The sequence below is a fragment of the Palaemon carinicauda genome, chromosome 24 (genome assembly GCF_036898095.1).
Source record: "Palaemon carinicauda isolate YSFRI2023 chromosome 24, ASM3689809v2, whole genome shotgun sequence".
In the NCBI taxonomy this organism is placed as follows: Eukaryota; Metazoa; Arthropoda; class Malacostraca; order Decapoda; family Palaemonidae; genus Palaemon; species Palaemon carinicauda.
The window spans coordinates 80,079,851-80,092,863 of record NC_090748.1 but is presented as its reverse complement, the minus strand read 5'-3'; the positions used below and the strand labels follow the sequence as shown (position 1 = coordinate 80,092,863).

Below are 13,013 nucleotides of genomic sequence, written 5' to 3'. Positions count from 1 at the left end.
CAACTGAGTAACAGCAAAGGATGTCAGAGAGAGTGCTGAAGTGTGAAAATATCTAAGAACAGTTCATAGGTGGTACAGCTCCAGTAAAGACTTTAATTTCCCATTTACTGTATTAGTACTGGCAGCCATTTGGTATCTCAAATTCGAGATATTTTTTGTCATACGACGTTCTTTGCCAGTCTCCTACCTCCTTTGATAATACTGTATAAAATCTACACTGGTTCCAATACAAGCTCCTCCCCCAAAAATACATTAAAAACTGTTTTATTTTGATACTCACTTTTGCAAGATGTACTTACTAATAACATTCAAAATTAATGGCTATTTCACTATTTGAGGAAATAAGAAATTTTACCGACATGCTTATAGATGTTTAGAGCTGGTTTGATGATATTTAGTGGTGGAAAAATTACTTTTCAAATTTTAAGGTTGGGTTCAACCAGGAAATGCTATATATCTGAAAACCAGTTTTAGAAGAGAAGCCAGTTGGGAAGTAAACACAGGGATGCAACTCATCTTAAGAGAAACTAATCATATGGAAAACTAAGGGGGGTTAAAGGGATGCCTAGCCCTCCCCCAAGGAGGTAAAGATATGGGTTCTAGGTTAGGTTAGGCGAGAAAACTCGGCTTAGTTTCTGCCCTTGTATTTGTTTCAGAGCCTTTGTATATCAGTGGCCAGTTCCTCGCATATGGACATCAACTAACCTAAACTTTACCCCCTAACCTAACCTACAAGCCATATACTTACCTAACGGCCCCCTGCGACCCCCCTTACCCTGCTGTATTCTAAGGTACCCGTAATCATACATACAGGTAGCCACTCTCAAAGATACACCCCTTTGTTTCCCTTTCAAACTATGGTTTAGCATTCATAACTTTCATAATTTTGGAAAGTGTAAAGATGTCATTTACAAAACAACAATTTCTGCCAAGTATTTTCAACAGCAAATTTCAAAGTACCTATAAATATATCAGGAATTCCTCTTATTCTATTCATTAGGGAAATTACACTATACTATAATTTTACCAATTATAAGATATACAACTACTGGTAAAAGACTGATAAATTCCAATATGACCTGTAATATGCAAACCCTACATGAAACTGTCTGTATACCGGTAGTTAATTTTTCGAGAAATCAATTTAGCATGGGTCTATTTCGGTAGGCTATCAAATATCTTTACCCAAATGTTTAAATTTAACCTTCTACATATTCAAAGCCGTTTTATGATTCACATAACACTAACATCACGTTATCAACGCACCTTACCAAAAGCTGACTGGCAATGGACACGGAAGTCTAGCCTAGGATAGACTCGTGAAACACGTTCTGCTACGCTAACCAACACTGGCTTGTTTGCTTACATAATAACCTTCTTTACTTTCAAAGATGGTACATCACGACTGATCATTCTAAAAACTAATACAACTCAAAGAAGATTCATAAATGGACCATTTCCTCTCACCATAACCATTAACAGGACCAGCAGCTTCTATTCGTGGTGTTGTCAATGACGTTATCAACGCTTTGTTTACCTTTAGACGCCTATCCCTAGGGAGGGGGGGGGGGTTATGGAAGGGGAGGGGGAGGTCCCAAAAAGCGGTTTCCTTGAGTGTTCGTGCACATTTCAGTTACGTAACCAATACTTTTCAAATAAGGCAAAATTATAAGAATATGATGAGGTGCAATATTATAATTTCCTGTTATGATAATTATCCTATCTCATAAGAGTAAAATACATCGTATTTGTAACGAGTACGACTTCTTCCCGGATAGTGGAGGAATTTAGGGCGTTTGTTCAAGGTTTTAGTAAAATCAAGGACACAACGTTTGGTTCATGGCGGTAATCCCAGTAGAATTACCAAATGCATATATTATTCATTAGAAAATAAAATTGTAACTTTACTTGAATTATACAATTTATTAATTTAATTTGATTCGATGATCACTAAATGCATCATTCATAGCCTAAGGAAAAATAATTGTTGTAATATCTTAATACTGTAAGGTTCACTTATATTAAACTAACTCTGGCGTACTCGATAGGAGGTGAGCTCTTTCACAGCAAATAACATTATTATTTCTACAATTATCATTTTACGAATTGCTTAATTTTACACGATGAATGTAAAGGATGGTAAACATTTAAACCTCAAATGTGAGGTAATTTGGAAAGTGGCCTTCTTCGATTCCTGAAGTTTGTTGTTAGTAAATAATAAAAAGACACTGGAATTTAGTGTATGGAGTTGGGTGCAGGAAGCACATAGCCTCATGATCATCGACATTTATGTAAAAGGCTTCCATCTACATTAATCACTCTTGATATGTATATAGGTAGTCTTATTTGCATATAAAGAAATGTGCATATGTTTATAGAAAAGGAAACAGAAATAGTTTACTATGACAACCCTTCAAAGAATTCTTCACAAACACGTTAATTACACCCGAACCCTTTTGGAAGGAGGTTACATGAAGTCATAAACGATTATAGGAATTTGTGGCTAATACAGAACTCGTGAAAAAGAAATTTGTTCGAATGGCCATAATGTTTAATATAAAAAGTTTTGACTATTATCCTAGCTTCCTTGCAGAATATGGCATACCAAAACATGCCAACCACTCGTGTGCCCCACAAGTATCACTCATAGAAACATAAATGAAATACATTAGGAAAAAATCTGGATCTATAAATTCTAACAAAATAGATTATGCCTTAAGACATCGCTGATACTGTTAGAAACACTGTGTACCACCCATAACACCAGATGTTGTTTTGAAATACATGCATACAAAGATTGTTTTACCATAATAGTTCTTTTGTTTGAGAGTACACTCAGACATACTATTCTATCCGATTTCTCTTACTCTTGTTTTGTTAAAGTTTTTATAGTTTAAATAGGAAATTTTTGTTTAGGTGTTGTTGCTGTTATTAAAATGCTTTATTTTTTCTCGTTTCCTTTCCACACTGGGCTATTTTCCCTGTTGGGGCCTCTGGGCTTTATAGGCTATAAATTATAGCATTCTGCTTTTCCAAATAGGATTGTAGTTTAGCAAGTAGTAGTAGTAGTAGTAGTAGTAGTAGTAGTAGTAGTAGTAGTAGTAGTAATAATAATAATAATAATAATAATAATAATATACGTTCATGCGTAAATTCAATCTCCGAACGAATAGCGATCAATATATTTGGGATGAAGATTTTCATAAATGTAATGTATATCAAGGATAATTTTTATGCTTCAGTGACACCATAAAATGATGAAATGTATGCGTACACAAAACGGTTTATAAAAACTTCTAAGTAAAGCAATGGATCGCCATTTTACATATAATCTTTAGAATTATATTGAACTTGCATAATAATAATAATAATAATAATAATAATAATAATAATAATAATAATAATAATAATAATAATAATAGGCTATATGATTCCAAATAGCTATTCACAAACAATTTGCATGGAAAATAAAACTTAGTTACACAACATAGTACAACCGCCAGAAAGTGTTCTCACCTATCCTTTACTATCTCCTTCAAATTCAGCTGTATTCGTTGTGATGATTTGCAAGCTTTGTAATTGATTAAAGATAGACATGATTATTGTATAAATCCTGCAGTGGAGAATCTATTATGAATTATGTGGAATCCGTCCTTTCAGTTAAGTCGAGCGATACGAGCAGATACCAAAAATTGGAAATAAAAATTTGCGAGTAAATTTTCCAACTTCAAGTTTATTCTTGATCAAACACAAGACTAAGATATACTTAAAATTCGAGTATTTCCTTTGGCATATCATTACACTTGACATTGCTAAAATTTTGCAAGAGGCAATATTATATTATGCATATCTTTGAAAAAAAGTGCAAATATTCGATGCCTGCATATATCAAGGATACCGATATGAAAAAGAAAATGCAAAAGGCATATCATGCCGCGATTTTGTCAAATTTACTTATTTATTTATTTATTTTTGCTAACTTAATGTTGCTGCAATCATACCAAGTATTTTTTGTGTGTGTGTGTGTGATGGGAGTTTGCAAACGTATTTAGACATTTAATTTGTTTGGATAGCTGTATTTAAACCGCCTATCTTATACTTTTCATTTGTCAAGAAAACGAAAGATTTTTTCTTCGTGTATTTTCTCGGTATGATAGATGACACCAAGGACTAAAAATATTGGGTGACATCTCACTCACATTTTAGCCCCGAAAAAAATTCAAGTCTTAAATACACCTTTAAACGTTGCATTCATGAAAATAGCTTCCCATTATTACTACAACTGCCGTATTTGATAATAACCATAACAACAGATTTTTTTATAATAACCATAACCAAAGGACTTTTTTTATTATACAATAACCACAATCTTTTATATAATAACCATAGCCAAAGGACTTTTCTATAATACCATAACCACAGTTCTTTTTATGATAACCATAGCCAAAGGACTTTTCTATAATACCATAACCACAGATCTTTTTATGATAACCATAGCCAAAGGACCTTTTTTTATACCATTACAAATTCTGGTCATGATATTCGTATCGCTGGTCTTAACTTCAGTGGACCATTTCTTACTTTCATTATTGAAGATCTAACTAATGGATCACAAAGAGGGCTTAGCAGGGCCTAGCACTTGCCCTATTACTGCTATTATACTGGTGTACCCAACCCGTCAAATAAGACGGCAAAATATTTAGACAAATATGCACACAGATTGTGGTTCCCGAGTATACCAATCAGGGTACCCCTCTCACCAAGGTATGATTTCCCTCTCCTCCTACCCGAGGGACAGAGAGAGACCGAGCAGTTATAAGTCTGGCAATGCCGCTGAGCGTTACAGGGGAAACAAATATACTGTATGTATATATATATATATATATATATATATATATATATATATATATATATATATATATATATATATATATATACACACACACACACACGAAACCCTTAGTGCTCACAGTGCTGTGTTCTTGGATTATTATTATTATTATTATTATTATTATTATTATTATTATTATTATTATTATTATTATTATTATTATTATTTGCTAAATTACAACCATGTTTGGAGAAGCAGGATGCTATAAGCCCAAGGGTCCCAATAGGTTTGGCCTTGAAAAGAAGTTTGTTGTTCATACAGATTATGCTCTCTCTTTACATTTATCTAATTTCCTAAGCATGGACGAAGAGAGGGGTAAACTCCATTAAAACTCAAAATATGATTGCTAGTATGTTTAATAAATTGTACCATGGACCTAAATATCTAGACGTCCAATAGTTGTTCCACTACAAACACTTTATTTGAAGTTCTATGTCATTCTTGCTTGCCTGTAAATTTGTGAGAAACAAATATAGTCTACACCTTCTTCAATTGCACAGAAAATCGTTATGTTGGGGAACACTTTCGAGATTTTTGGAGACCTGTACCACGAGGAAATGTTTTTATTCTGCCATGTTTTGAATATTGTTCCACTGTTTGGTCTCAAGCATCCGACTTGCTTCCTAAAGAGGTTTGACAAAAGTTGGTCTATAAAACCTTTTATCTAGAAGCGTCGTTCAAATAAGGGTAAGCCTGATAGCTCATACTTAATTTTGTTTGAATTTTTGTGAAGTTCTTGCTCCCAAGTCCTAGTATTTAAGCTTTGTACTAAAATTGCAGGTGATTCTAATAGTCTTTCCCTTTCTCTTGTGAAGCCAAGTCCCAGGTGTTTTTTTTTTTTTTTTTTTTTTTTTTTTTACTATGCATGTAGTGATCAAATTGCAGAACAATCTTCCTCCTCATGAAGTTGAATCGGAAGAATATCAGAAGTTCAAACTTAGTGCAAATGTTTGATTATTGGACACAGTTTATTTCTATCTAACTCATTTTACTTTATTATTATTATTATTATTATTATTATTATTAGCTAGGCTACAACCCTAGTTGGATAAGCAGAATGCTATAAGACCAAGGGTTCCTCCAACAGGGAAAATAGTCCAGTGAGGAAAGGAAACAAGGAAATGAACAATCTACAGGAGAAGTAATGAACAATCAAAATAAGATATTTCAAGTACTATAACAACATTAAAATAAATCTTTCGTATATCAACAATAAAAACTTTAAAAAAAACCAAGAGGAAGAGAAATTAGATTAACTTGTTTGCCCAAGTGTATCCTCAAGCAAGAGAACAATGGTTTGGTTTTGGAGTGTCCTCATAGAAAAGTTGCTTTCCAAAGCTAAAGAGGCTCTTCTACCCTTAACAAGAGGAAAGTAGCAACTGAACAACTACAGTGCAGTAGTTAACACCTTGAACGCAGAATTGTTTGGTAATCTCAATGTTGTCAGGTGTATGAGGACAGAGGAGAATGTAGAAAGAATAGGCCATACTATTCGGTGTATGAGTAGGGAAAAAAATGATCCGTAACCATGAGGGCAATCCAATGTAGTACTGTCTGGCCAGTCAGAGGACCCAATAACTCTCTAGCGCAGTGGTTCCCAACCTGGGGGAAATATTTCCCCCAGGGGGAAAATTTGAAGCTTCCAGGGGGGAAATAATTACACTACCTACTAACTAAAACAAGCGGAAAATGTCCTCATAGTACGTGCGGCAATTTGTTGTTAGCCATTCAATTGTGATATGATCATATCAGTTCTCACTGACATGATATTCAAGGGGAGAATTGGAATATCATACCCATTTCTGAGGCAGGTGAGTGGGCATGAGGGCTGGGCGGGGCATGAAGAGGGAAATCTGGATGGTTGAACTGGGTGCAGGGGGGAAATGACAGAAAAAAGGTTGGGAACCACTGCTCTAGCGGTAGTATCTCAACGGGTGGCAGGTGCACTGGCCAACCTACTTTGTTGATTATTTTTTCTATTTCAATCTTTACTTCTCAATTAATCTGTATGCACTGGAATGCTTTTCTTTGCGACCCTTTAACTAGAGCCCTAATTTACCTTGTTCAGAATTGTTATTCAATTACCAAACTCACCTGGATTTTAAAATGACTGAGTTTATGCAACAACCAGTTTACTATGACTTCTAAAGCAGTATTATTACTGAACAGAAAAAAATCGACACTCTTTGACACACGAGTTTGTTCTAAAAATGCAGACATCTCTACAAATACCACTTGTTTATTTGTTTCATATAAGATGTGTAACACCTAGTTTCACCCTGACAGTAATGACATTCTTTTTACTATAGATACTAGAATAAAACAAATTATTATTGAATTTAATTTTCCCGTTCATTATGCAGTTTATTCTAATAAGACTTTCAGATATTATCACCAGCTACAGTAATTATACGTTGTAATGGACTAGATGTTCAAGTAAAAACTCTCTGAATTCTTTGCATGATTTCTTCCTGACAATTAAACAAGTGTAAACCCCACTTATAGTACTAGCATCATTTTGAATAACACCGGACACAGATCACAAGAAATTCTGGAGCCAAAATAAATGTTGTTTCATTTATCATACCACTGATACTTTTAAATACATTCATAATATGTATCATAATATATTGTAATTTACATTTTCACATACGTTTAGTCGTTCTTTAGACCTCTGCAATAGGTTCCATATGCTAACTATTTTGCCGCCCTCAATGACTAAGCATTCCTGGCTACGCCCTTGCTTTATAAGAAGTAGGCTACTAGTTCTATCGTCAAAACCAGGGGCTTGTGGCATTTATGTCAAGGCGCTTAAGATATTTTCACGATCTTAGAGTCGATAATGAAATTAAAAGAAGCATTTTTTTCGTATTTTAATTTAGGTTTATAGAAATATCATAATTAACAACTCTATTGATAGCCATAAAACATGAAGGAAATGAATTAATATGCATCTATCCCAGTTATGAAGTTTGTTGTTAAGCAAGTCGGAGGGACGATTAAAACCAATTCCAACTAATGTATAGTGATACTAATGGCCAAAGTTATCTTTATGTAACTAATTAGATTAAATTACCGGTAAAAACATATAAACTGACAACCCAACTCTAAAACCAATTTAAACAAGAGAGAAAGAAGTTCCCGAGTAAGTTAAAGCAGAAACAATTGTTCATTTTTAGTTGTATATTACAGGTAATCCTGACTAAGATGTCGCTTGATAAAGACCTTGGAATTTCAATCAATGAAATTCGGTATATTTTTTTTAACGATGCTTAGTAAACTAACCGTCACGCGTTGGTCTTATATATATATATATATATATATATATATATATATATATGTGTGTGTGTGTGTGTGTATATATATATATATATGTATATATATATATATATATATATATATATATACATATATATATATATATATATATATACATATATATATATACTGTATATATATATATATATATATATATATATATATATAATATATATATATATATACACACACACACATATATATATATATATATATATATATATATATATATATATATATAATGTTGTTTGCAACAAGTAAAGGATAAGGGATACAAACCTCCCAACAGATATGTTATTAGTTTTCAGAAATTCTATAACATTGAAGATGTTGCTGCATTGGCTTCATATAAGAGGGCGTATCAAGCTCAGATGTCTACAATCCTCCACGAGGAGTCCCTCTATTTGAGGTACTTTAAACCCACTTACTAATGCAGCAACGTGAAGGCTGTACTTCTATGGGGCCAACCCCTGTTACGGGAATCACTTAATGATCTTGAAAACCGTAAGGGTGACATCTAACGTTGCAATACAGTATAAACTGAATTACGTATTATGTAGCGTATGTATATAGGCTACTAATGTACGATACCCACAAAAATGTCTGCTAAATATTGGAGTTAGGAGTGTTGGTGATAATGGTAAATAAAATATCTGACTGATTACAATAATTACAGAGGCATAACACGTACGTCAGTTGTCATGGAAATATATAGTATGCTTATTCTAAAGAGACTGGAGAGAAAGATTGATGAAAAGCTGAGGGATGAAAAAGCAGGATTTAGAAAAGGTAGAAGTCGCAATGACCAATATTTCATTTTGAGACATGTACAGCAAGGCGTAGAATATGGAAATCCTATTTGGAGGGCATTTGTGGACTATAAAAAAGCCTTTGATAGTCTGCACCGGCCAATTTTGTGGAGAGTCCTGCGTTATTATGGAATTCCTCTTAAATATGTAAATTTGATTAGGTCTGTTCATGAGCATAGCAAGTGCAAAGTTAATGTTAAAGGAGTATTATCAAATGAATTTCCAGGGAAAAGTGGAGCGCTCCAAGGGAATGTGTTGTCACTCATGTTGTTTATCCTCCTAATGCATTTTGTAATGCGTAGAACAGTCGGAGATGGCGGAGAAGGATTGGACTGGATTGGTGATGGGAATTTAGGAGACCTAGAGCATGCTGATGATACTGTCCTTGTTAGCAGAACACTGCAGGATTTGCAATGCTTGCTTACCAGAATGCATGAAATATCACACGAGGTTGGGCTGAAGATAAATAGAAGAAAGACAGATGGTAAGAAAGGAGTATGCAATGGAAGATGAAATATCATTGGGAAGAGAGAGGATTAATGAGGTAGAATCATTTAAGTATTTAGGAACAATGATCTCCAATACAGGGTCTTTAGAATTAGAGTTTAGTGAAAGATTGAGAAAAACAAATCAGACAATGGTTAGGTTAAGTAAAATTATGGAAATCAAATCGCCTGAAATTACATATAAAAATCAGAATATATATCAGTTTAGTGAGATCGATGTTACTATAGGGACATGAGTCATGGTATGATAATGAAACACAATCTCCTGTAGATTTAGTAGATTTGAGAACAAAGCCCTCAGAAGGATATTGGGAGTTCAATAGCAGGACAGGATTAGAAATGAAATTATACGAGAGATTACCCGAGTATCATATGAGGATGAAATCATAATGAGTGGTAGATGGAGATGGTTTGGGCATGTTCTTCGCACTCCCCAAGAGAGATTAGTTCACCAAACGTTCGGTTGGGCTCCACAAGGCACTAGAAGAGTTGGAAGACCCAGGCCTACATGGCTGAAGACTAATAAGTGCGAAGTAGGAGATGATGTATGGAGAAGTATTGAATTAAAAGCAAAAGATGGAGACAATTGGCGAAATTTAACACAGGCCCTCTGCGTCAATAGGAGTAGGAGGAGATGATGATGATGATGAAATATTTAGAAAGATATGCACACACACGCACCACCCTCTTACACGGGTATGACTACTGCCTCTTACTTTGCCCTTCCTCTTACCCTACCTGATGGACAGGGATAGCTGAGCGTGACCGGATATTATATATATATATATATATATATATATATATATATATATATATATATATATATATTGCCAGACACTTACTCCTCATTATATAGGGGAGGTGTATGCATGTATGTATACACACTTCTCTATGCATTAAAGTGAATGGGTACTTGATCCAAGGATAACACTTTCGAATGATGCGCTCTAATGAGATAGATTTCTAAGTACTTTTGTTATTCCTCCCTGTGTGATTGCTTCAGTCGGCTAACCACCAGATACCCGATTTAATAGGTTGATCCACATAAACACAGAGCTTAAATCTAACAGAACTTGCCGATTGTATTTATGGATCGTCTTGCTAGGGAGGGAGGTATGCTACCAATCACATCATTGGAACTATATTAATGTGTGTTGTTATTTCCGTCAAGGATTCGTTTTTATTTGAATTGGTGTATCTTCTATTCAAATTTAAAACATTGTTCCTATCTTCCTTTGATATTCATAGGATTCTGTAATCGCAAGAAACTTATAAATAAGGTTTTCCGAATTACTGGAATGTGAACTGTTTAACTATATTTTAATTTTCGAAAAATTTCGAGAGTAACTATTTGTGATGATTTTATGAGAGAGAGAGAGAGAGAGAGAGAGAGAGAGGAGAGAGAGAGAGAGAGAGAGAGAGAGAGAGAGAGAGAGAGAGACTGCATGTGACCACATCTTTTATCGTTGAGAGAATTATGTGTCAACAGCTGCGCTATGCAGCTGAATTAAAGTGGCTTATTTTTATGAATGTGGAAGTGGAATTGACTTCAGAGACTCCAATCGAGAGTAGGATACCCTTGGCCCTTTCCTTACAGCAGTCATACCCATCATTAGTTATTTACATCCATTTGCGGCAATTGTTGTCGGTTCAACCACTCAAATCATAAATATAGGATAACATGCAAAGGTTACTAAGGTGCTTGTATATAGGGAAGAAATTTATGATTTTAAACATTTTGAAACGATTTTATGTACGGTATTTACGTCCATTATTCGACGGATATATGAAAATCTTTAAGACACCAAAAACCACGAAGTGCTACCCTAAATAAAAATGACCATGTCTTTTAGGCATTGCGTCCATCTTGAGAAGTCAAAGAGAAGTAGCTTAGGTTTCTTAAGTCGATATTTCTCGCTGCATTGCATATCAATCATGATGCAGTGGCTTGTCAATTAATGGAGAAAACTCGTGCTGGAACAAGTATACCCCTTTGCAACATTGAAAATTCTGAACTAAAATTTGGATAAGGAAATTTTCGAAATACTAAAGACATAATATTAAGTTTTGAATCACAACCTTAAATCATAATAGAATTCTCTCCTCCAGAGGGTAAGCTACTTCCATTTTTATAAATTATAATCCTAATTAAAAAGCTTTGGATGTCAGAGTTTTAAATTTTGACTTAAAAATCAACGTGAATTAATCCACCTTTCTCTCTCTCTCTCTCTCTCTCTCTCTCTCTCTCTCTCTCTCTCTCTCTCTCTCTCTCTCTCTCTCTGAATCATACGGCATAATGGTACTTGCCTCCTGGTATTAAACTTTGACATAAGTAACTGTAATTTGATGTACTTCAGCATATTCTCTATTGCCATCAGCCCTAGCCTTGCTTTTTCTTCCAACTTGGTCTAATCAACAACAATAACAACAAATAATAAATGCAGCCGTTTCTAGTTCACTGCACGACAAAGGCATCAAATATGTCTTTATTCACGTCCTGGGTTTGACCAATTTTCATCACCACGTAGGCTAGTGCAGATTGGTGATAGTGGGAGACCTTTGTGTGATAGCTCACAGCAAACCAACCTAGCACAGATGTCCCTGATCAGTACAGCTTCGCTGATCATGGTGATACACAAACCCTTTCACCACGTTGAAATTGGTTGGTCTACTCATACAAGTTTAAATAGAGGATACTCATCTGTCAGGAGCCCTAAAGATTTAAGGTTTGAAGGCCGCTCATGAATGGCAGAAGCAAGGAACAGTGCCATTGCCCTCGCAAGCAGGACAATGCCCTAGAGACTGACCAGCTCCCAAGCCCCCTCTCCACCCAAGCTACGACCAGGGAGGCCCAAGCAAAGGCTGCCGATGACTCAACAGGTAGACCTACAGGATCCCCCAAAACCCCCATCCTTAGCTCACAAGGATGGTGATGGTATATCACAGATCTGGCAAAAAATCGCCTCTAACCCCATCAAAAACATTCAATAAATGCCTCTTGAATGAGATCACACAAGTAACAAAAAGAAAAAACGAAGGCATGATTTCAGAGGGTATGAGATCCTTATCGCATTAAAACGCAAGGCTACTTGTAATAAAATAAAATGTAGTAAATTAGAGAAATCGCTTAAGATATGCAATATTAACGTTTTGAAATACTAAAGATGTAATATTCATCCGTAGGTTGACCTTACAATTTTAATTAATAGGTCTTGCGTTGTCAGCAATTTAAGAATTTTCCCGACATTAATCATAATTCAGCTTTTATATATATATATATATATATATATATATATATATATATATACATATATATATATATATATATATATATATAAATATATATACATATATATATATATATATATATATATATATATATATACATATATATATAAATAAATATATATACACATATATACATATATATATACACATATACATACATACATATATATATATACACACACACATATATATATATATATA

At 34.3% G+C, this 13,013-nt stretch overlaps 1 protein-coding gene across 5 annotated transcripts in view; it reads right to left on the bottom strand.

The window, feature by feature from the left end:
• The window catches only part of LOC137618170 (cyclic AMP-dependent transcription factor ATF-2-like), a 150,808-nt gene that overhangs the window by 104,604 nt on the left and 33,191 nt on the right, over positions 1-13,013 (bottom strand). The window contains exon 1 of one of the 5 annotated variants that reach the window (XM_068348226.1): positions 1,468-1,568. The exons of the other annotated variants lie outside the window; for them this stretch is intronic. The gene's annotated coding sequence lies outside the window, so the exon portion shown is untranslated. Of the gene's footprint in view, positions 1-1,467; positions 1,569-13,013 lie in introns of those variants that run through there. 5 annotated transcript variants of the gene reach the window in all.